The sequence below is a fragment of the Manacus vitellinus genome, unplaced genomic scaffold, assembly GCF_001715985.3.
Source record: "Manacus vitellinus isolate BGI_N305 unplaced genomic scaffold, ASM171598v3 scaffold_62_pilon, whole genome shotgun sequence".
NCBI lineage: Eukaryota > Metazoa > Chordata > Aves > Passeriformes > Pipridae > Manacus > Manacus vitellinus.
The window spans coordinates 1,965,084-1,989,610 of record NW_021940704.1 but is presented as its reverse complement, the minus strand read 5'-3'; the positions used below and the strand labels follow the sequence as shown (position 1 = coordinate 1,989,610).

The following is a 24,527-nucleotide window of genomic DNA, read 5'->3' as shown; positions in this document are numbered from 1 at the left end:
CACTGGGGGAGAGATGTTCAATACCAAGAATGCAAACTGATGGGAGTCAAGGGAGCCAGTGACAGGCAAAGAGGGCAACACCAGGTCTTTGGGATTGTCACTGACACATCATGACAAACATTCCCAAACATGTTCTGCACAAAATAAACTGTGCCCTTTCTCCTTAAAATAAACATCTTTGATATACTTACTGAAACCAGGAATGTGCCATTATTAATGATAATGTAGTGCAGGAGACAGCTTTTCTTAAGGTTACCCAAAATATTTTTGCTGCTACATCAGATGTATTGTTGGAGCTCACCAAACCCAGAGCTGTGGTGCACCTGTTTTCTCTCAGACACATCTTATTTTTCTTCCTTGGAAGTCCCAGCTGGCGTCCAGGTTTTCTTAAATTGCTACCAGAGCTAATTGCTAAATTGCTACCAGAGCAATGCCCCAGAATATGGGGAGCTGCTTTCTGCAGTGAAAGGTGAACAAACGGGGGTTCACCAGAACGGCCAAAGAGATGGAAAGAGCTGCTGCTCAGAGCAGCCCAGGAAGGAAGAGGGGATCAGCAGCTGCAGCCAGGCAGCCAACCACAGTAGTTTCAGGGGCTTTGATTTGGGGGTTCTCAAAGCAGGAAAATTTTAGTGAGGCTCAGGGGAGAAAGGAGTAGCTTGGGGCTGGTAAAAAGCTGGCAAACAGGTGGTTCTGTTGGGAGTCACTCAGCTATGAAATCACAAACCCAGGGAAAATATTTACTGAAGCCCAGACTTACTCTACCTGAAGGCACAGCAGGCAGCCTGTTTTCTTCATTTGTTTTTTATTTCTTTTGCTTGTTTGGATGCTCTGTGATATTATTCCAATATTATTTTTAGATGGTTTCTCATTTAAGAAGACACTGCATTCGGCCTAATTCAGTCCAGCCTTGGGACTGCTATTCCCTCACAGAAAAATTAATCTCACACTGGTAACTGCAGCAAATCCAGCAGCAGAAAGAACAAATGGCAAAAGCTAAGGATTTTGAACTTGCATCCAGTTAGGGAAGAGAAATGGAATCCACCTCAGTCAGCACACTCGCAACGTGGGAACAGCTTTGTTGAAACACTTAGAGAGAAATTATTGACCACAAAATCCTGCATCTGGTTAAAAACTACAATAACAGCAAAGAATACCACCACTAAAACCCTGTTCTAAGGGGCTTATAATACTAAAATACTAATGATAACTTTAAAATTTAATTAAATCTGGACACTTGTATACACACAGATTGGAAAAGACTGATATTCATCTCAAGAGGCAGTATCAGCATTTTCACACTCTGGCTTCAGGAACCACGTCAGGAAATCAAACAAATATTATGCCATGTGTGCAGTGAACTTCTTTCTTCTTGTAACAAGCAAACAAAAATTATTTTCTTAATAAACATACAACAGACAAAAGCGCTACTGAGAAAGATCATAAGACTAAGAAAAAAAAAACAGTGCTATTGATGAAAACAAAGCTTTCCTCCTTCCAGTCAGGAGTGGCTGGGATTGACACACATGGATGGCTTATGGCTGGTGTCCCACAGAGGCAGCTTTGCAAGGTGCTGTGTGGATGGGATGGAGATGAGCACTTCATGCTGCTGGGGAGACTTGGAAAATACCCAGAAGGAATAAAACCAAGCAGATGATGCAACCAGACATGTATAAGCTCAAAACGCCCAGTCAAGGCTAGGTAGGAATTTTATTCAGGGGTATGATCTCAGGAAGAAAACAGCATTGCAGGAGAAAACTTACTCAGGCTGATAAATTCCAAGCCTTGGCATTTTCCAGCAAATGCACTGCTGAAGGGATTTCAGGGAATACCACAGAGAGCCTGTACTGCAGGGCATGCTCCCTGCACGCTGAAATGGGGGGGTTTAGAGGGGACCAAACTGGATGAAGGCCTCAGTCCCACCACACTGGACACAGGTTGTTATCTTCAGGAACCCCAGCACAGTCAAGTCATGTTCAACTTTGTCTGCATCGTGTTCCCATTGGCTTTACAGCTGAAAGAGAGGATGGGACACTGCACTGTCAAGCAAGGAAAATAGCATTAGAGATGAGTTTTAGGATAATTTTAGGGTAGGTTCTTTTCTTAGAAGTCTTCAATCCAAAGACCATTAGTTACTACCAGACTAAACCACACTGAAAACACACAAGGCATTTGTTGCATTTTTCTAAGCAGCCCACCATCTCTAGATTGATAATTGCCACTTTTCCTACACTTATTACCTCCCTTCTCTTAGGGAATGGAGTCCCCAGCAAGCAAGATTAGTCTCCTGTGAGAGTTGTTACATTACCAACAACAATAAACAAGCAGTAATCATTTTAAGATTTAAAAAGGGGTTCAGGGAAATACTCTTTCCCTGCTTTCATTTTCAGGAAAAGAAAAAAAGATTCTTCAGGGGAATTAAGGGGGAGAGGGCAATTCTTCCCTAGAGGTTCAAATATATCTCCCAGGCAGCACAAAAAAAATGTTGGTATTCTGTACCACCCAGTGCCTGCCCACTTCTATGCTTGATTACCCCGATAAATCAGAAAACCTGTTTGTTACAGGCTCTCCTTCCATTACAGCTGTTGCTCTGGTTAACATCTTCTGAATCATCCAATTCATCAGGATCACATACATGGGGCTTTAATCCTTTGATTTTTTAAGTTACTTTGTTCTGAATTTTTCGCTTCATCCCCTCACTGACAGAGAAACTGAATAAAGATGAATAAGTCAGAGTAGCATTGTTTTTCTCCCCTGCTCTTTATTTTGCAAGGGAAATAGGAAGGGGGGACAGGGTAACTCTCCATTTCACAGTTCTTTAGTGGTATCACTCAGCCCTGATGGTGCAGCCTGAAACTTGAAGAGTCTGAAAACAAGTGCTGAACTTCGGAAGTACAGTCAGCCCCGCTGTGTTCTCACAGATATTGAAATGCTGTTCTAAAAAAATGTATATTAAATAGACAAATAACTTCATGGTTATTCCAAGCCCTCCATCACTGCTATGTCTTTCAGTACTAATTTCTGTAAATGGAACAAACCTGGGAATTGAGTTCCAACCGAAGTGTAATAGCTTCATAAATTACAGGGAGTGTCGGAGCTGGGACGGGAAATGGGGAGCACAGTAGGTCAAACGATTGCTAATGGGCTCTCGAGTCATTTACCTGCTCAAATCAAAGTCAGACCTGAGTACAACACTGGAAGGACACCAGAGAATGTGCTCTACAGCACTGCTCCTCTCAGCAGGGTTTTAGGATGAATGCACCCAGTGACCCCCACGCTCATCTCCATGCCCCCAGCAGGCCCTCCCAGCAGGTCTCCAGGCTGGCTCACTCAGGGGGACTCCCCAGGGTAGTGCCAAGTGAAGAATATGCTTTGAGAACAGTGACAACACAAACCTGCACCCCTTTGGGAGGCTTCAGCAGCCAGGCCACCTCCTCCCAGGGAGGGCTGAAGCAAACATGGACTGCTCTCTGGAGAAACTCCCTTCCTGCCCTGCCTGCCCAGAATCCAGTGTGTGGGAATCCCAGACTCAGCATTGCCACCATGCCATAAATCACAGTAACACCCTGTAACCAGGGGGAACACACCAACCTCTCATAGTGGAACTACATTTTTAAATAGCACTTATATAACATACAAAGGTATGAGAAGAGAGGGATGATGACTAAACCTCATATTGTTCCACGGGTTTACGACTGATCTGACACCCTCTGTTTTGAAAATCAGGCTGTGTATTTCTTTGTAAAAATGAGCTCTACAGAGGTTCCTGAGACTGAATTGTTCCAAGTCTTAGCTGCCTTCAGGATAGATTTCAAACTCTAATATAAACTATTTATGAGCGCAAAAAATGAACTTTGATAGAGGAGGAATATCTCTACTATTTTACATACCTTGTGCTGGATAAGACTCACACCAACGTTTATAAATTCTTTAGGAAGAAAATACCACAGCCTTCCTTTTCTATCCTCCTCATCTGCTTTTTTCCATCTATTTTTTTCTCCTTTCAATGAAGGCAAAATCTTATGGCATTACAGGAAAGTATTTTCTGACCAGTACAGTGGACTCAGTATCTGAATCCAAAGTACCTGTCTACCCATGTTATGTCAGAAGGAACAAGTCCTTAATTATCGAGTTCCTATAACTATGATCAAGGATTTGCTTCTGATGAATTTCCCAAGAGTCATTAGCAATATATGGGTACAAAAAGAAAAAATCTATGGCATCAAAAAAAGTATAATTTCTGGCCTGTCATCTTTAAGGCAGAGAAAGACAGACAAAGAAAACATGAATAAAGAAAAAAATTAAGCATATACACAAGCCTTCCTTGAAAAATCTGTCTGGCATTTGCTACAGAAAGATTTAAATGGCTGCTTTTGATTGACTTTATCTGGTATATTAAGCTCCCATTGAAAATATTTTGTGCTAAAGGCTTTGAGCTCTTGTGCTGATTGGCCAGACTTGCACAGGATAAATCTCACATGTAGTGGAAAACCATAAAATAATCAGCTAAACTTGAACAGAAAGAATTTTGTGAAGATCTTCAGAGTCAAAGAAACCAGTTTTTCCACCATATCTCTTCACCCCAGAGTTTTCACTGAATTCAACTGATTGACAGCACAGGTAGCTGCATTAACACTATTAGAAATACGTTATTAAAATACATTTCCACTCTCAAATGGCTGATGAGAAGATAATATTGGTTTCAAAAGAAGAGAGTACACCCCTTTTATCAGAAAACGTCACTTATTTGCTATTGTAGAAAAATTCCCTCAAACAAAACAGAGATTCCAAAGAAGCACAACACCCACCTTCAGCTGGGGAACAAACACAGGCCAGGGATAAAGAGACAAGACCCACACTAAGGGGGACAAGAATACAGCCCTTAGAAAGGGGACATAAATAGTCCAGAAGAAACATTTATCAGATTGATGAAGTTTGGGGCATTGCTCAGAAAACAGCCTGGGAAAGATGACACTTTTTTAGAATCACTTGTTGAAAAGAAGGAAGAAAAAAAAAGTACCAACTAGCAACACATGCCTGAATATCTGACTTCAAAAATAGAGATTGGACTTGGTAAATGTCACTATTATCCTTCAGAAAACAGGAAAGACTTTTTATTTTAAGTCTATAATTAGACTTCAATGGAAAGTTACATTGTAAGCTCAAGAAAATTGCCAAACTTTCAATGTAATGTGAAGAATAGTACAATCTTTATTCAAGTCTGGTCTGGACACATGTTATATTTTAACAAGTACTTTGCACTGGAAAAGTTCTCAGTCACAGCAAATTTTTAGTACCATTGGAACCAGATATTTCAAACTATGTAGAGAAACAGATCATTGTAAAAGAGACATCAAAATTTTACCCCAAAGCTCTCCAAGGCATCTGAGTACCATGGGGATAATAACATGGGCCTCCTGCTGACCTCCCTGTCCCCCACCCCCGAGACTGTGGGCTTTGGGGTCCCCTGGGAGTGTCCCTGGCTGATGGAGGCCTCAGTGGGTCCTCATCCCATCAGCAGCAGAACTCTGTGCAGTTGGCAGTCTGTCTGCCAAGGAGGTCAGAACACACTCAGCTCAGATATTGAATTTCCTTTCACCTCTCCAGAGTATGGCCTTTCCAGCTCAGGGTTAAGCTTGTTTGCAATTCCAGGGAAGTGAATTGCTGCTATTGCTGTTGTCTGCGCTGTGCATGGCTTACGAACAAAGAACCCTGGTTTCTAGGGCTCTTGCAGATCTTTAGTCACTCCCTAAATGAAAATTTCCTGAAATCCAACCCTCAGATCTGAACTTCTTGAAAAGTAGGGGATGAACAGTCTGGATTTAAATCCTCTGAATCAGGTACCATGCTTTGTTTTTAATTTATCCAGACCCTGATTCAGAAGAAACACAGATCTGATTCTAGCATGAACAAACCAGAGTCTCATCTTGCAAAATATCATCCCAAGCTGACAGAACCATCCATGAGGGAGAAACTTAATCCAGTAAGATTTCTGACACCTTCTACTCAAATCTTGCAAGATAGAAGACAAGACTTCAGCAGTCAGTAATCCCAGACTCAGCCAGATCAGTCTGAACATGCAGACCCAAGCTAAGCATCAGCTCTTCAGGAACTCTGCAGTCCCACAGCACCAGGAGCTGGACACTCCTGCAATCAACAAAGCCATAAGCACTTCATTAAAAATCGCAGGGTCTTCCCCCTTGCTTGAACACAGTAGCAACAACGTTAAGATATACTTTAATACCATGTACTAGTGCAGACATTCCATGAACACCTAATCCTGTTCAGAAGAACTTTATTAAAGTTTAAATATAGCTGCCATTCTCTGCTACTTTCTAACAGATCAAGACACTCTCTGCAGAGGCGGTTTTGATTTTCCAGACAGTCAGGGTGTACAGTGGTCAGACAAGAACCTGAACTTTGGGAGCTCTGCAGCATTCCCTTCAGTCATCAGAAACCAGTTCTGATGGGTTCAAAAGGAAGCTGTATCAGATGGGACTCATGGGAAGTTACATCAGACTTTCATTTGCCCAAAGAAGGTCAGCAAGTCAGAGTGTTCAGAGAGAGCATGCAAAACATGGCACATATTGCAGGGTGTGGATAAAGAGGAAGGATCTTTCATAAGAAAGAAAAATAATTGACATGGCATATTTCATCTGACTGCAATTTTTCTCTATTTCCTGAAGAAACCAAAGCACAGAGAGAAATAACAATTTGCACACATTCTTGCACAGCGAGTGTATCAGAACACATATCTCCTGGAGATCCCCTCTCTCAGTTTCTCCATTGCCTGGAGATGAATGCACTGGGACCCCCTTCTCCTAAATCTGCTTTACGTGTTACTGTGTTTATGTTTGTTACCCCATTGCTCGAAAATTGAAGCCTTTCTGACTGCTGGTCTTTTTAGTCCCACTGCTCTTCAGTTCCAGTTGGGAATGCATTTACACCCTGGAGCTGATTCGTAGGTCAGAGACACAGGAGATTGCAGTGTGAAGCAGCAAGGCCTCCTGGCTGACTTCCCAGGGAAGAGGTGGATCCTGTGTTCTGGCACACCCAACACCTGTTGAGGGACACCGAGCTCATAGGGTAGGGGGTGCTGGCCCAGCCTCTCCTGACACTCCATGAGGAGATGGCCTCCTTACAGATTTGTAAGTGCTGACAATTCCAACATTTATTTCAGCTTCTTTGCAGAAACTTGGTACTAAAAAGTGCAAAGTCCTGCACCTGGAACAGGGCAACCCCTGGTATCAGTACAGGCAGGGGGATGAAGGGACTGAGAGCAGCTCTGCTGAGAGGGACTTTGGGATGCGTGTGGATGAAAAGCTCGACATGAGCTGCCAATGTGAGCTGGCAGCCCAGAAACCACCCGTGCTTTTAATTTATTTTAAATTTTCAAATTATTATTTAAATTTTTAATTTATATCCCCAAAAGCAGCATGGGCAGCAGGTAAGGGGGCATTCTGCCCCTCTGCTGCACTCTAGTGAGATTGCACCTGCAGTGCTGTGCCCAGCTCTGGGCACAGTGTAAGAAAGACATGGACCTGTTGGAGCAGATCTGAAGGAGGCCATGAAGATGCTCCAAGGGCTGGAGCCTCTCTGCTCTGGAGACAGACTGGGAGAGCTGGGAGTGTTCTCCTGGAGAAGTCTCCAGGGAGACCTTATTGTGGCCTTTCAGTACTTAAAGGGGACTTTTTTTAAGAGGTGCCAATAGGGCAAGGGGGAATGGTTTTAAACTAAAAGAGGCTAGATTTAGACTAGATATAAGGAAGACATTTTTTATGATGAGGATAGTGAAACTCTGGCACAGGTTGCCCAGAGAAGCTGTGGATACCCCACCCCTGGAAACATTCAAGGCCAGGTTGAATGGGGTTCTGAGCAACCTGGTCTTACTGACGATATCTCTGCACATTGCAGGGGGGTTGTACTAGATGGCATTTAAAAGTCCCTTTCTATCCAAACTATTCTATGATTCTATGAAAAAAGAAACCTCCAGTCTGCAGGTAACAACACTACCTGTGTTTAACAATGGAAGTGAGATTGAATTACCATTTATTATTTGTAGCCAGGTATCATCTTTGCCAGATTTATATACACTGTCAACACACACTCTACCGAAGACTAATTGGCAATAATGAAACAGCTAAGCATGTTTTGACAGCACAGCAGAAGCCACTCATGATGGCAGTACTATCCCCTAACTGCACACAACTGCCCGGAGTGGATTCTGGGGGTAAATGGTGTCCCAAACAGGCAGAGAAGAGTGGAACCCACAAATCACACTGGTGCCTTCAGCCTCAGATGAACACCCTCTCATTGCTCTGGAGAAATCAAGCTCAGCATCCCTGTCCTTCAGCCCCTTCACCTCCTCACTGAAATTGCCAATAAATGGCTTATTGTGGTACTGTCAATAAATAAAAACAACCATTCAAGAAACCTCTTCTATTCATCTCCCCAAAAAAATGTTCACCAGTTCTTTTCACATCAGTTACTATAACACAGGAAGGTGGTTTTATTCAGCCAAGAGTTTGGGTGGAGGTTCATTAGGGTGAAAACTCATGCTGTTACTTAATCACCTCTGCAGAGTCTGAACCTCCTCTCCCTTTCCTATCTCAGTATCTTTAAAACCTTCTACAACGTGTATAAGCCTGAATTCTCATACCAGTAGGAAAGCTAGCTCAGGTTGAGAGGCCTATTTAAAGTGAGAGATGAATGCACCAGAAATTCTATTCTGCTGTTGAAAGCACGCTGACCTTGAGGCTCACAATAATGCCCAGAATTAGCTTGTCAGCAGCCCAGAGATCCAATCTGAGTTTTCATGGAACTGTTCCCAGAGTAGGTAGATAATGCCCAATCTTCAAAGTAACTATGTCTCAAGTTTATCAAACAAGCAGAAAAAAAAGTGACACACCAAAGGGTCTATTCACTAAACAGTGGCTTACACGAATCGGCCAAGCATGTGAAGATCTATTTTTCTTGCTTGGGTGACAGAAATGTTGCACTACAAAGGGCAAGAATACAACTTGCAAGTAGATTAGGTGGGTTCAGCATGGACAGAATGAATTATTTCAGCCCAATCACAAACCTACTTTGCACATCAGAGTTTAGAATTTAATTCAAGTATTAAATTCAGATTTGATTAGCAGAGACCAAGAAAAGGAGAACTAGGGAGAAGAAAAAGGCACTAATGAAAAATGTCCACCGTCTCAGCAGCTCAAGAGAAGCAAATTCTCTTAAGCCACTGTAACACATGCTGGACATTCCTAACCTATGAATGAAAAATTGGATGCTTCAGGGTTTATTTAAACAAAATTTAAACCTCCTTGAAGAACCAAAAAACTACATCATAGGCTTGACCCACATGAAACAGGCATAAGGCCCTGTAGTTTGGTGGGTCTGTAAAAACAACATAAAATCCCTACAAGTTCTCCAATGCAATGATGACCTTTTCTACACTTCAGGTGAAGCCTGGATGTATTTGGAGCACAGAATGAAGAACAATCAGCACCTCAAGTAGGGGTGGTTAAGCTATCCTTAGCACAAAATTAGCATCAGTACTCCTGAAACAGGCAGTGAGGACAAACCCTGATTCCTAGCAAAGCTTTTTCTGTCCACAGAGGAACAGATCTTTCAAATCTGAGTGTGATTGTATGCAGGTTGCTGATGCTTTGTCCACACACAGATCCTTTCATTGCTAACTCTTTTGCAAAAGGGTCTGTAGTTATGTTTCAGGCGAGTTTACACTCCAACCCTCACTGTGTTAGCTCCATACATTGTACTCTTGGCTGCCACACAGGCTTGGTACACTAGACACAGCTTTCAAGTAAGTTACTGCTTCTCAACTCTTCATAACGAATACTGTAATCTCACATAATTTTGTTCATCTCAAAGCACCAGTTGAGACAGTTTTCAGCCCTTGGTGCCACTTCTAGACTTATCAGTCTGCCAGTCTTGGAGGTTCCTGCTTCTTCTCTTTCTCTTCTTAGCTGAATATCATGTACAGGTATCAGAGAAGACCAGTTCCTTGCAGTTATAGTAATATCAGAATATTTAGGGGAAAAGAACAAAAGCACAAAATCAACACAAAACATTTTCCTTTAAAATTAAAATACTTAGAAAAATGATTTGCTCATAGACTTGAGTCATGCTATTCTTTGCTGTTCCCATTTGCCGTAATTAGAAATACTGTTATTGAGAGAAAGAAAAAACACACAATTCACACTAGTAAATACCAATGCAAAGAAGCAGCAAAACAGATTGGGTCAAAACTGCAGCCTGAATGCATTTGTTTCTCTCCATAATAATGATTACTATTATTATAGCAACACCTTGTACTGAGGATATGAAAACAAAATCCTCTCCCAAGAAATGACTCATTGTCTCTGTTCCCAACTATCTGTGAGATTCCTTGGAAGGAATTTGAGATCCTCGATGCATAACACTTTTTCATCCCAAAAAGCTGTCAGACACTGCAGAGCTGCAGGGCAGTGTTTTACCACAACCTCCTCTCACCTCCCAAGAGCCACTGCAGCCTTGGAGCAGAGCAAACACCTCTCCACTTCAGATTAGGCTCCAAACATTTCTAAGCATCTTCACTGAGAATGACAGAGAAATTCCAGGATATTAAAAGGCAAGTCAAATGAACTGTGGTTCTGAGCCAACACCCATTGCACTGTACCAGAGTGCTCTGCATTAACTTTCTTTATAGTTCACCTTTTTGCCCTCTTTTCCAAGATTATTACAGAGATACAGGACTAAGTGCTGCCTTGTTTCATCACTCTCTCTTTTTTTATTATTTGATATAACTTCAGTTATATTAGTCAGAGCTTTTTTCGTGTGTACATTTTACAAGAAACAGTAGTTTAGAAAAGACTACACCGTCCTTTACCTCAATTAACTGTCTATACAACAGAAAGCCCATGACACCTTCCTCTTTAGCTGAAATTTTGCTCTTTACAGCAGAGAAAATCTACTCTCTTCCCATTTCAGTTTTCAGATACCACCTTAATTGGTGGATCTGCCACTGAGTCTTCAGGCAAAGAATCAGAAACACACAAATGCAGCAGAACCTGACCTCAGCCACACTGAGGCTGAGAGCCCCTTCCAGCTTTTGAAACCCCATTTGAACCTCTTCTGGGATTTTGGAAAGATAATACAAAATGCCACAAAATCTGCTACAATGGTCATTTATAATAGTGTCTATGTTCCAAATGCAGTTTCTGGAATACACCCCTAGAAATAAAACAGTTTTTCTTAGGCTTGGCAGGCCTACTGATGTTTCATTTGCACAGACTCGGGACTCACACCATGGCTCCACTCATGCCCAAATGGCCTCCATCACTCCAATGTGCTTCACTTAGTGCATGGCATCTACTACCCCCTGGAGAAGTCAAACTGAAAACAGCATTAATAAATAAATAAATAGTGTTTAGCTCTCAATGAGGGCATAAAGTATAAGGTTCAAGAGCCAAAGGGATTATGGTGCACGTGCACTGAGCAAACAGCTGCAAGGTTTCCTAACCTGGAAGAGGTGAAAGGCTTCCTGACCTGGGAGTTTTCAGACAAGGTGGGGAGCTCAAAGGAATGTGCAGTAGCTATGGAACCTACCCTGTCCCCAGCTGGGATGCAAGTCCGAGTGTTGGCAGGAATCTTAAAGATTGCACCCTTCCTGGTGCAAGAGGGAAAAGAGCACATGCAGAAGTTTTCCTCTGAAAAGGGCTTCTTTTTTTTCCTAAGCAGAAAACACAGAAGGAGCACAAACTATTCTTGAGAACACTGCAGGATTATACCTGCAAAGCTCACAGGAGGAAGGAGGGCATCAAGGCACCAAGTAGGAAAATGGATTGCGGAAAGAAAACTGAATTTAGAGGGAAAAAGGGAAAATAGATGGGTCAACAGTAGAAACTGAGGGAAAAAGAAGTGAGAGAAGAATGGGCAATGAATGCAGAGGGGTTGCCTGTACCCTCTTTTCATACGATTTCAGGGGTGTGTCCATCTCTGAAGGAGCCAGTTTCTGAGAGATCATGGCTGGAACCAGTGCATGAGAAACCCATGGCCATTGAGGATTTTTTTTTTTACATTTTCCCATCCTTACTTTCGGGCCAGGGTATTGATGTGCTCTTTGAATTTAAGCTCAGGAAAACAAGTAAATACATAACACACCTGCCTGGCATCCATATGATTTAGCAGAGAAATACTTTTCCTTTTTTTCCTTATTTTAGAAAGTATTTTTTATGCTGACATAAAAGAGAAAACAAATTAATAGACCTTCTGACTTTGCCTCAGAATATCAGACTTGTCAGCTGAGTACTCAGCTGTCATTTACTTTCCAGGTAGATTCTTCTCTGCCAGACTGACAGTTTCAGCACCAGAGATCCCTCATCATCTTGAGTAAATAATTAGTCTACAGCTTAATTTCAAGGTAGAAAGTTATTTCAAGGTAGAAAGTTATTCTTTTAAAAACACCATCTACCCAAGAATAAATTACACCTAATTCTCATTCACTTAGGAAGATGTCATCTGGTTTCAAGGCTTCAGAGCAAACATACAGCTGAAGGCACGAGCACAGCATATCGTGTGCTCCACAAAAACCACTCCCTGACTACAGCACCCAGAACACCTACTGCTCAAAACTGTCTTATGCACTTAATGTTATTGAGTATATCGTTCCTTGAAGGTGGAAAATAATTCACATTTTAGTCTACATGGACTTTAATGACTTTCCACCAGACAGGTGTCTTATCTTCCCAGGTTTGATGTATATTCTAAGTACTGTAAAGTTAAGGGTGTTCAAGTTTTGCTAGGTCTTGACATTCTCAAAACCAAACCAAACCAACAACAAAAAATAAACAAAGAGAAAACGTCAGAGGCAGCCATGCTTTAATCCACTCCTGAATTTTTTTACTTGAATACATAGGCCAAATTCTGCAAGCCATCTTTGTGGCTGTCTCTTCAAATTACAGAATCCCATGTCAGCTGCAGCAATTGAAAATGCAACTGAGAATAGAGCTGTTTCAAGGCCAGCCAAGCTGATACTTCATGTAATCTTTCACAGTGATGAGATCATATTCTACTACCAAGCTAACACTATAATCAAGATAAGTCCCTGTTTTAAAGGGGCCATGACTGACACATTCCTTCCCTCTGCCTTAAAGGCACAATCCTGCTTCTACAGCAATCAAGTGTCCAATGTTTTTTCTATCATTTCTTCGAATTTGAGGAAAAAAATTTATTTTGCCATTATGTATAAAAACAGAAGAGTAAGCTAGTTTAATGAGTAAAATACCCTCGAAATCCCAGGTGAGATTTTAACTTGTGGAAATTTAGCTCATTTCCACAGTGGCCCACTCTGCACTTCACCAGGAAAGGCTCTTTTCGAGCCATTCCCTCAGTGCCTTCCCCGGGAGGCTGTGTGTGCTCAGGAGCCCCACAGAGCTGGCACTGCACATCCCTGCACCTCAGCTGGGACTGCTCGCCCCAGGCTCACCCAGGCAGAGTGACTTGTCAATCTGCAAACACACAAATGTGTTTGTAATTAACAGAGTCGTTAGTTTACTGTACATAAATCAGGGAGAGGGAAAGATACTGGTAAATGAAGACAGCTATCAAAGGAATTACTTTGCTTCCAATTAGGCTTCATAAGGAAAAAGCCTTTTCAATGACCGGTTTCCGCTGGATCTAACTAGATGCTCTCATTTGTTTTGCAGGGGTCCAAAGATTAGCCCTTCATTAGGGCAAAGTTAAGTGAAATTACTAATTTAAAACTCATTCCCCTACTCCATAGATTTTGTCTTGCTTTTAACTGAGAGGATTTGCTGGTAGGTCATTTATCTTCTCTGACAGATGCTGCTGTTTAGCTCTGATCACTATTTAAAGTGCATACGCACTCTAAACCAAAAGATTTCAAAGAAATTTTATGTCATGGAAACAAGAAAAAATGGCAGTTTGATAATGGTGTGGATTTTTCTAAGACATTATCCTGCCACAGTAATTAGCCAGCTATATTCTGCTTGTTACAAATTCTTCTTCATTTTCCTTTTTTCCCTGTCTGTTTTATATTTCAGACATAACACTTACAACTAAGCAATCACTCACATCAAACAGGCATAGTCAGTATCTGATAAGGTTGATAAATTGCCAAAAACCTCTTAGGAAGCACTCTGAAAATTCACATAGGTAGACCAGACACACAACAAACTTTCCTTTCAAAAAGTATTAAATAAAAGCAGTGCAAGTAAAAAACAGTAACTCTCTCAATTTGTGGTCCTTAATATAATCTTTTCTCACCTGACACAGTTTTTTTTTGTTGCAAACCATGTTTTGGAAGGCTTTGATGAGGAAGAAAGCAACTACTTCTACAATCATATATGAAGGAATGACCTAATTAAAGTCTACTAGAAGAACTGCTTCCATCCTCTCAGACTTATCCCATCTCATCACAGTTCCTGATCCACTTCCTGGCTCAAATGGCCAAAGCCTGGGTGTTTGGGGCAGCCATCCTGTGTTAGCTCTGCAGAGGCAGCAGCCACACTCAGGTGGGTAAAAAAAGAACCATCTCTCTCTAAGATGTAAAGTTCTTGGGCATCACTGCAGGTAACCCTGCTGTTACTGAGACATGAATGGACACAGTCAGTGCTATTCCCTCACTCTCGTCACACAGAAAGGCCTCAATGGCACATGTTACCTCTCTTCTCTGGACTTTGATACTGAGAGGGTCTCCCTTTCCCAAAGAAAGCTGAGCAGGAACACGCTGATGTCGTTTTGCAGCCCTGTGCTATTTGATTAAATCCCCATTTGCTGCGTTCCTTTGCCACCCCTTTTCTCAAGGCTGTATCTCTCACACAGCTGTTCCACATTGAGTAGGGGAATTCATTTGGAGACTCAGGAAAGCAATAGCTTGGCAATTCCAACACTGCAAAGGCAAAGCTGAAATGCCTTTATGCAGCACCTGCTGAGGGGACCTTTTACTGCTTTCATAATATGGAACAGGAGTTTGGCCCCAAGGGGAGGATCTCACCATACACACGCAAAACCCCAGGTTCTGCCTCATTATAGTTATTGGCCTCCCAATTAACTTGCTTCCTGTGAGAGCTGAGAGGAAGGCATTTTGCTCACTGAGATTTCAGGCTCTACAGTTTGTGAAGTTTTTTGCTTTAAGGACTGTGTATGTCCCTAATTGGTCTTTGTCACTAGAAATTCAAAATACTTTTCCTAGGCCAGTTGCTGCACACAGCATCACATGCTTTTTCCAGAGAGGTGAACTGAGGCTTGGGACAGAACATCCTATCACAGTGTGCAGGGTGTCCATAACCCAGCCCAGTCCTCAGGACTCAAGGCACTGTGTGCATTCTGCCTCCACACAACTTCTCTGACTGCCCAGGTATCACATAAGTATTTGTACATGTCTTTAATAAGGAGTAACAGAAATACTCATTCCTGGAAAGGTTCTCTGTTTGAGAACATATCTGGAACGCACAGTCCTCTGTGAGTTTAATCTAGGTCATTTAAATGTCTTTGGTACATCATTCAGAGTTGTCCCTTGGCAATACCATCTGCAACAACAAGATATTACATTTGTAATTATATTAACAAACATAAAAATGCCTGAAATAAAACTTCTCCTCTAAATAAGCTTTGTAATGCTTGCAGACTACTAAATATAAGCAGCACCTATACCGTAGCACATACCTACAAAGTGTTAAACTGTGCCATTGTAGTAAAACTGTCAGCCTTGATTATTTAAAAGGTGTCTACCTGCAGGCTTTGCTTTCATTCCCTCTTGTTGTTAGTACATCCCACATGTCTGACCAGACTGGCCAATGCTCTGTTCATATTACACTTGGCCCCTGCTCCTGATTTATCAGCCACAGAGACAGAAGCTTGGCTTATGCTTTCTGAACAGCAAAGATTTACTCTCGCTGGCATCCCTCTGCCGCCAAACAAAACTGTTGTGTGCACTTTCCAACACATCCCAGCCATGCCATGAACACACAGCAGTGCTGCAGCCAAGGCAGGGACTGCTCGGGAGAAAAGATGGGCATCGTGCAAGTGTTGCAGTTAACATATAATAGAGCTGACACTGCATGAGCCATAGTTTCCAAGCTCACTTGTTCCTTCCTGCCCATCACTTTCCTTCAGCTTTTTCAGCTCTGTATGCAGCCCCCATTTCATTCTCCACATCTGCAACTCCCATTTGAACTTGAGGCTAGCCCACATTCATTCCATGCATCACTGAAAACAGGAATACTATCTAGTCAATCTCTACCCCAGAGTTAAACAATTTATACAGCCTTCACACCATGGCAGAAAGAATGTTTATGCAATCTTCATGTTTCTATTAAACATTAACATGCATGAAGCAATGTGGGCTTATTGTCCCTGATGGTCCTGGGGGAGTCAAATACTCTTAAAATGTTCCAGAATTTGTCCTTTCACAACCACTACAATAACTTGAAAATTTAAAGGGAGCTTTGCCTCATTCAGTAGCTTTCAGCAAGAGTTTTTTTTAAAGTAAAACACGCTTTAAAATAAACCCAGTCCAGATTATCTTTGATGTGAATCTATAGCTGAGATTTATATTGCTTTTCCATATTAATTAGATTAGCCAAAATTTTTAATACCATTTTGCATGCCTTGGAGAGGCAGAAAGATAAAGATTTAATTTTCTCTGAATAGGCCATTACTAGCTGTGAAATTGCTACAGCAAAGCTCTTTGTGGTCTAGCTGTATTTGTTCTGCATAATGAACAGAATGCCAGTGGTTTCCATCTCCATACAACTCCCACTCAGGGCACTCCACAGACACAGCTGACTACCTTTGCTAGTTAAAAATGGAGTTACCAGAGGCAAAGAAGATTTAGTGGTCAAAACCCAAGTCTGTGGCAGAGTCAAGAATAGAATTTCAAGCTTCTAAACTATTCCCAAAGGCCTGTTTTAACCACTCCACAGCACAGAGCCGGCAGGGAGCAACCACAGCCCGAGTGCTGCACCAAGGGGAGCAGCCTCTGCAGTGCTGTGGGACATGGGAACATGCACAGAGCCTTCCCAGCCCCCAGAGCTCCATGGAGCCTTTCCTGTGTCATAAGAGAACAAATGCCTGAGACATTATCTGCCCGTTTCAAGAGTTCAGAGAATGTGTATGACATCATGGGCATGACTGCCCCACTAATCACATTATATGCTGTTTAACTTAACACTGCTAAGCTTTGTCTGATAACATTGTAAATACTATTTTATTGTAAATTAGATTATACAAACCTCCTCAGAGTTTAGGCCAGTTCTTGTGTGAGGTCCTTGCTCCCCCTCCTCTCTGCTACCCCAAACTGAATCTTTTGGGTGACTAAGGCAGGGCATTTCTGCAGAGGGAAGCACAAGAAGAAACAAAGCTTAAGCCATTATCTTTTTTAAGTCAGTACTGCAGATTGCAGTGAATGGACAGAAGACTCCACACATCTGTTCTTTTTCTCTCTCTTCCCTTGGAATAAAATCAATAGGTTTTGTTTTTCCCTTCAATCTGGCTGGATTTCATTACAATCTGCCTGTGAGGTAGCATATACTTGAGAGATCTATAATTTCTTTCTCTCAGGCCGAAGAAGTGTTAATTTTATTTTCATTTTTGCATTTGATTCTGTTTTTTCTAATGAAAGAACCAGACTCCAACTATGCTAAACCATAACCCCAACATCAGCAAGATCTTCAAAGATCACACTGAGACTTCCCAGTTTCTGAGGATATTTTAATTTTCATGTTTTGACACTCTTAATGCTGAGGGAGATATCTGAGAAGTTTTTCATCTTTTAGGAAACCTCAGCAATAGGATTTCCCAACACACTTAGACAAGTACATGAGAAGATGCTCCTCGTCTTTCTTCCCTAATTTTATCAAGGCCATAAATATCCCATGCTCTTAAGCAAAGGTTTGACAATCCAGACTTCTGAGGTCTCAGCTACGCTCAGCTCTGGGTTTCTGTCCTCACTACAGTCAACAATGGCTCTCAGTGCCAGCCTGGGTTCTGCTTCCCATCCACATGCAAAACTGTGAGGCTGGTGATGCTTCAGACAGAGCTCCACCACCCAGCACCAGAACTACCAGCTCTCAACACCAAAAGCAGTGTTCTGATTTTTGAAGCTGGAACCACTACTCAGGTAGAACACAGACCAAACCTCTGTGCTTTCCCTCTGTGCTTTCCCCACCTCCTACTCTTAGGACAGATAAATCCTATCAGAATTAACCGAGAAAGAAAACGTGAGTGAGGCTCATCCTTCCTGAGCCCAAGAACCACAGGGTGCAGTTGTCTTCCACTAACAGGATCTCTGGACAAAAGAGACTCTGCAGCCGCTCACGCTGTGCTTGTTGCTCAGGGCCCTACACATCCTCAGGGGAACTTTCTTGCAAGACATGGAATTAAGGAATGCTAGCAGCCCACGGAGGGAAGTAAACACAATCCAGGTGACCGCTCAGACCAAAGCACAGCTACCCCAAGTGCCAGTAAGGCAGTGGTTAACTGCACTGAAGACAGACTCTCATGTCCTTGAGCAAACCACCTGGCTCCTGCATTCCTGCGTGTTCCCATCTGGAGAAAGGCAACAGCAACGCTGCACAAACACAGCAAAGGATGCTGTAAAATAAACATTTTGAGATCTCACACGAAACTCAATCTACCAGAACTGTGATTACTACATACTGCATTTGGGAAAGGTTAATGCTATAGGAACTGCATTCTGTTAACTCACGATTTCTCAGGACAGATTTTAATGAAACTCATGTTATGAAACTCAAGTAGGTCTCCTGAAAAAAACCACACTTCCTCCTGAAAGAGGGTAATGCACATTTCAGTGGGTGGCAATCAGATGCAACAAGACAGTGCTCTCTTGACTGTGCGCTCCCTATCCTTTGGCCACTTGCAGAACTCACCAAAAATAAACCTTTAGAATGCTTTTCATAGCCCATTCCTTCCTCTCTCCACATAGAGTGATGAAGCAGAATGATTTGTAGGGCAAGTGGTTGCTTGATCATGGAATTATCCTACAGTTATCATTTCTCTAATCCAGTTTGCAAAGTATGTGGCTGCTTTTTTGAAAAAAGGGACAAATGCTGCATTTTAATTAACTGATTCATTAGAGAAAAGAACAAACCTAGTAAGGTATAGAGAATTTCTATACAGAAAAGAATAATTACAGAGTAATTAGAAAGTCAGTTTATTTACATTTTTAAATGTTTTTCTGTGTTTCTTTATAATTTTCTTTATACAAATTAATCCAGTACTATATAAATGAACTTGAGTAATGTTACTCACATAACAGTTAAACTGAAAAGCTTCAGTCATCCAAAATGCCAAAACTGGAGCCTGTTAGCATAAGTAGGAAAAGAGGAGGTCATAAGTAGGAAAGGGGGGGGGGCTTGTTTACTTTATTTTTCCCTTTTCTCTCCCTCTGCTCTTTATTTTAGGATGTCCCATCGAATCATCCACTTCTAGAATAACTCTGAGCTTAGACTTCCTAACTCCACATCACACACCAACGTATTTCAGTTTATTTCTCCAGTAAGAGAATCAGTGTCATCCCTAAAGACAGATACAGAGATACTGGGACAAAAGTCCCAGAGCAACTTGACCACAGAAGATTACAGACAGCGTTGCAATGTGTAAATCTGGGCCTCAGCCTGAGCAGTTCCAGAACCAAGGACTGAGGCATTTAAAAAACAGTCCCAGGTGATGAGGCGATAGCAGGAAAGCTCAGTGAGTCTTTGTACTCGTGTTCAATACAGACCTACAGCCCTTTTGCAAGGAGAATGAATTTAGGGCAGCAGCACAGATGAAAACACGACATGAGGATTAATTGATAATCCTACAGGTATCACATGGCAAATTGCCAGACTATTAACTATGGTATGAAATCCAGCTCATAAATGAGCCTTACTGCAAGAATGAAAGAGAGAATGAGTGACATAACTGGTGATCATAACCAAGAGAAATGGATGTTCAGCACCAGTGATGCTGGAAGCTCCCAACAGACCCAGAATAGGGTCTGTGATGGACTGCTGCTGTGTCCCACTCCATAAATGATCAAGGAGGTGGTGGGTTCACCGTCACTGGAGGTTTTTAAGATGAGACTGGCTGTGGCACTTAGTGTCATGGTCTAGTAACCATGGCAGTGTAGGATCAAGGGTTGGACTTGATGATCTCAGAGGTCTTTTCCAACCCGGTTGATTCTATGATTTTATGACTCTATGAAATGCTGTAGGTAGGTGGCTGATGACACAAAGCCATTCCCAAAAATGAAACCTAAAATTTATTCAGTGAGTGGATGTTAAAACAGTAAATTTAACTCAAGGTTCATGCATAAAAAGAACAGATGAGGAAAAAGCCATTCTTACCATGCTTCAAATCAGTCATGAAAGAAATCCTGGAGAAGTGGATCACTCTCCAAAACAAATAGCATGGTGTCAGCAGTTGGGGAAAACTGTCCTGTTGGGAATTTCTAGAAGAATGAGGACAAAGCAGAAAATGGCATTATTTCTCTGAATAAATCCATAGTATGCCTATTTCTCCAATACTGAGCACGGTTCCAGCAGTTGTGGAAACACAAAGCCACAGAAAGGGCTATGGTGTACCAAAGCTGCACAAGAGGTGTTAGAAAGCCTTAGCACAAGGAAAACTTAAACAAACCAGAGCCGTCCAACCCGGAAAACAAGGATAACAACAATTAAGTTCTAGACATGCTGTTACAGCATGGAAAACGTAAACAGCAATGATTATTTAAAAGTAGTCTTAACAGAAATAATAGGGCACCAACTCAAACTGGCAGGCAGCAAGCAAGTTCAAAAGCAAACAAAAGGAAGTTAATTTTCACACAATGCCTAATGATGTTGTGGAACTCATTGCCACGGGATGTTATGGCAGCCAAAAGGACAAGTGGGTTTTACAAAAACCATTAGACAATTTTATGGAAAAAGGTCCATCAAGAAATATCAAAAACAATGATACAGCTGCAGCCTCCAGCTCAGGAAGGTCTCTTTAACAAAAACCACTGGAAGCTGGGAGGGTTTACAAAAGGAAGTATCACTCCATACTTGTCCTGTTTTCCATACACAGGTTATTAGCCATTATCAAGAGGCAGGATATAGGGCTAGACAGACCTTTGCTTTTTGTGTTTGATCAGTAGTCACTGATGCAGATGTAAACAGATACCGTCTATGGTCATGGATAATTTCATAAAAAGCTGCTACAGCATAAATGTGTGCACTTAGAAGAGTAATATCGTAAATGCCAGCATGTTTTATTTGGGAAGGACTAGAACTGGTTCTTGTATTTAATTTGGTATATTCTGAATTTGTGTTTTCCAAAGAAAGTTATGATGTTATCCTTCTTTTTATTCCCTAATTATAGCAAAAGAGACAAATCCAGTGGAAAGAACTAGCTCCAAATTTCAGCTGTTAGTCAGCAACAACTTACACTCAGGTGACTGAGAGTTTAGCATGAGAAACTGGAGAGCTACTGGAGTCACTGCCTATCAAGTTTGTTGAATGTGACCACGCCACAGAGGGGCTTCAAAACACAGACTAAAACTTCCAGCCCTGCTCTAGGTCTAGGGTAGAATTTGAAGTCATGGTAAGCCTTCAACAATAGAGACAAAGAGATCTTGTTCCTTACGAACTCCAGCATCCTGAGCATGCTTTTCAACTTACACGAACAGCTCATCTTCTCTTTCTCCATTACGGGAAACAGAGAGGGAAGTGACTCACCCAGAACTCAGCACCCCACAGCAGCTCTGAGCCTACGAATCGGATGACAAGCCTACTATAACAGATTATACACTACCCTTTTCTTAACTGTTCCTCAAACCAGCACCAGAAAAACCCCAACCATTAAAAAAGAAGATTACAGTGAAGGCATTTTACCATAATACCCTTATTCCAACTTCTATTTTGCCCCTTGGTTCAACATCTGAGAAGGAAATGCTCCTGTCTTGGCATAAAGTTACATCATAAACTACAAGACAAAGGCACACACCAGATACAAACACTGCAGAGAGAAAAACTGTCTCAATCGGTAGCCTCATGGCAAGCCACACTGGTGTGCAGAATTGAGGGGTGGAATTACACAGGTACATGTTCTCTGGTACACTTGGCCAAATGCCAAAGGCCCAAATGACTCAGTAGCCCTGTAATTCTAGCCCAAATCCCAAGGAAAAAGGTTACGAGTGGAGATGAGATGGCTGCGTTACTCACCACTTTACCCAGTAAAGAAGCCTTTCCCATTCCTCATTCAGCACCCAGCACTCGGAGATGTACTGGCGGGAATAATTTGCATCAGGATTCCATCCTGTGTTTAGCCATGCCAAGGATAGGTGCAATTTTCCAGGAAGAATAAGTACCTGCAATTTTCAAATGGGACAGAACCAAGGCAAAACAACATATGTGAGGGTCAACGAGGCTCCTCTGTTCGTTCACTGTGCTTGTCAGTGACTTGATCCTGTAAGACCAGCTCTCAGTTACAGCAACTCTCCCCAAATGGGAGTTCTCATGAGTCAGAGCTGAGCCAGAATGGTTCTCTTCCTACCTGTTAATCCATACATGGATTACTAAAACCAGCAGATCTGTGTTTGACACCAAACTAGCAATAACTGGAAAAGGTGGGTACTTCCTTGTTTGAAAATCACATCATTTATTTAGGCACCTGAACCCAAGACCCAGGTAGGTAAGTCTGGAGCTTTATCCTTAGACCCTTACCTTCATTCTGCCACCAATTCTAAACTGTCCACAAAAACATACTTCTATACATGGACTGAAATTCTGTTGCCTTCCATCAGAAATCCTTCCACAAGGCAGAGCAGTGAGACTCCTCAGGTCAAGGACTCTGGTTTGTCACACACTTGTTAACGCAGTCTCCAGCACAAACAGTGTCTAGGGCCTGGAAGTGCTACTACAAACAATAATAATACTAGCTTAAGTAAAACCAATCAAAGGCAAAAACCAATAAACCACTCTCTGCTCCCCTTAAGAAAATTTTTTTATTCATCCCCTCACAAAGGAGGTTGCCCTATTTATCTGCCAGGAGAGCTCAGACATTCCTTGCATGTGCAGCACAGATGGTCACCACACCACAAAAGGCAGAAGGGCTCATGGTGCACGTGTCTGGTTTCTGGATTACAGAAACCTGGTCAAAGCTGCTGCTCCAGCAGGGCTGCTATGCATCCAAAATCCCAAACAAATACAGAAAGCCATCAATATCCTTTGAACAACATCCCTTAGTGGAAAAGGAGACTGTTCGGGGAAAAGGAGCTGCACAGTGACCTTGGTTGTGAGTCTTAATTCCTTAGTGTACATAGATTGTTTTGAGATCCTGAGGTGGAAAGTGCTAAGGAAGCAGAAGTATTGTTTATTAAAGCTCAAGGCTCTGTTATTTCTTTATCCTCAGGTATCCCTTACATCTGATTTTTCATTCATGGCCGTTGCTACTTCAGATTATTTCAGCTGTCTTGATCTTTTCTTTACCAAACGGAATAGCTCCAGGCAGAGGATATGCAGTATCTAGATTTGCTCATTGCATTTATTTATCTTACTCTTTTCTAATTAATTTACTGATTTGATCCCAGTCCTGTTCTTCCTTTGATTTTATAGTCAGATATAAAATGTGGCTGCTCTCCATGGATAGCAATTATTCCACAAATAAACGCCCTTAATATTTTTACTACCTCACCAAATAGTGTGAAGGAAGGGATCTGCAAACTGTGTATAAAAATCATTGCTAATTCTTCGGAAAACTGAAAGGCAGAGCAGTTTGATAGTAACCATTTCAGTTCCCAAAGTGAACAATGGAAGCTGTAATCAAAGAATAAACCCGGGAGAACTGAAACAAAGCAGAGCAGAAAGTTAATTTTGTAACACTGTGTTCTGTGTCACAAATTGTACACAAGTTTCTGTGCTGTTTTAAGAAATTACTGAGTGCAGAACTGTGTTTTATATAATACATGAAAAAAATTGCTAGACCCGTTTCTGCTTTTGAAGGAGTCACTCTAGCTTTCAGTATTTAAAATAGAAATATGTGTAAGAAATATGTAAAAGCAGAAATCTGTGTTTTCCTCAGCTTAGCAAAACCAGAAATAAACCAGGAAATTAAAGGAAAAAAAAAAAGAGAAAGCTACCTTTCCACATCCTGTTGTGCCTAAATAGAACATGTTGTACCAGCCTGTACGATTTCTCAATAAAATGTATCGCGGACACTTCAAAAGCCGCCCATAATTGGGAGAGTTAAGTGAGGAATGTCAGCTTGGATGGGGGGATTGTGTTGCTTTTGTTATACATTAGTTAAGCACGCAGGTTTGTGGGTTTTGACTTTATCTTGGATTTCACTGTAGTGTAATTGAACCCTGTTACCTTTTTCAGTATCCTAAGTGTTCCACTAAGTGCTTGTATGGATTTGGGTTTAAGGATATTATAACAGATCCAGAGGCTATTGAAGCCACTGGCAGAAGCCTCTGCACGGTTTGGTTAGTCCTTCAATGTGGAAACTGATTTTTCCTCTCTCTTCCTAGT

The 24,527-nt window shown here is 41.7% G+C and overlaps 1 long non-coding RNA gene across 1 annotated transcript; it reads right to left on the bottom strand.

The window, feature by feature from the left end:
* Window positions 1–1,670: 1,670 nt before the first annotated feature.
* LOC108641428 lies at window positions 1,671–22,893 on the bottom strand. Its single transcript, XR_001922002.2, has 7 exons — window positions 22,722–22,893; window positions 22,221–22,366; window positions 21,678–21,766; window positions 20,367–20,470; window positions 19,288–19,338; window positions 17,250–17,347; window positions 1,671–2,011 (listed from the first exon to the last, which is right to left on the bottom strand). It is a non-coding gene; the product is annotated as an uncharacterized LOC108641428 (long non-coding RNA).
* Window positions 22,894–24,527: the final 1,634 nt, after the last annotated feature.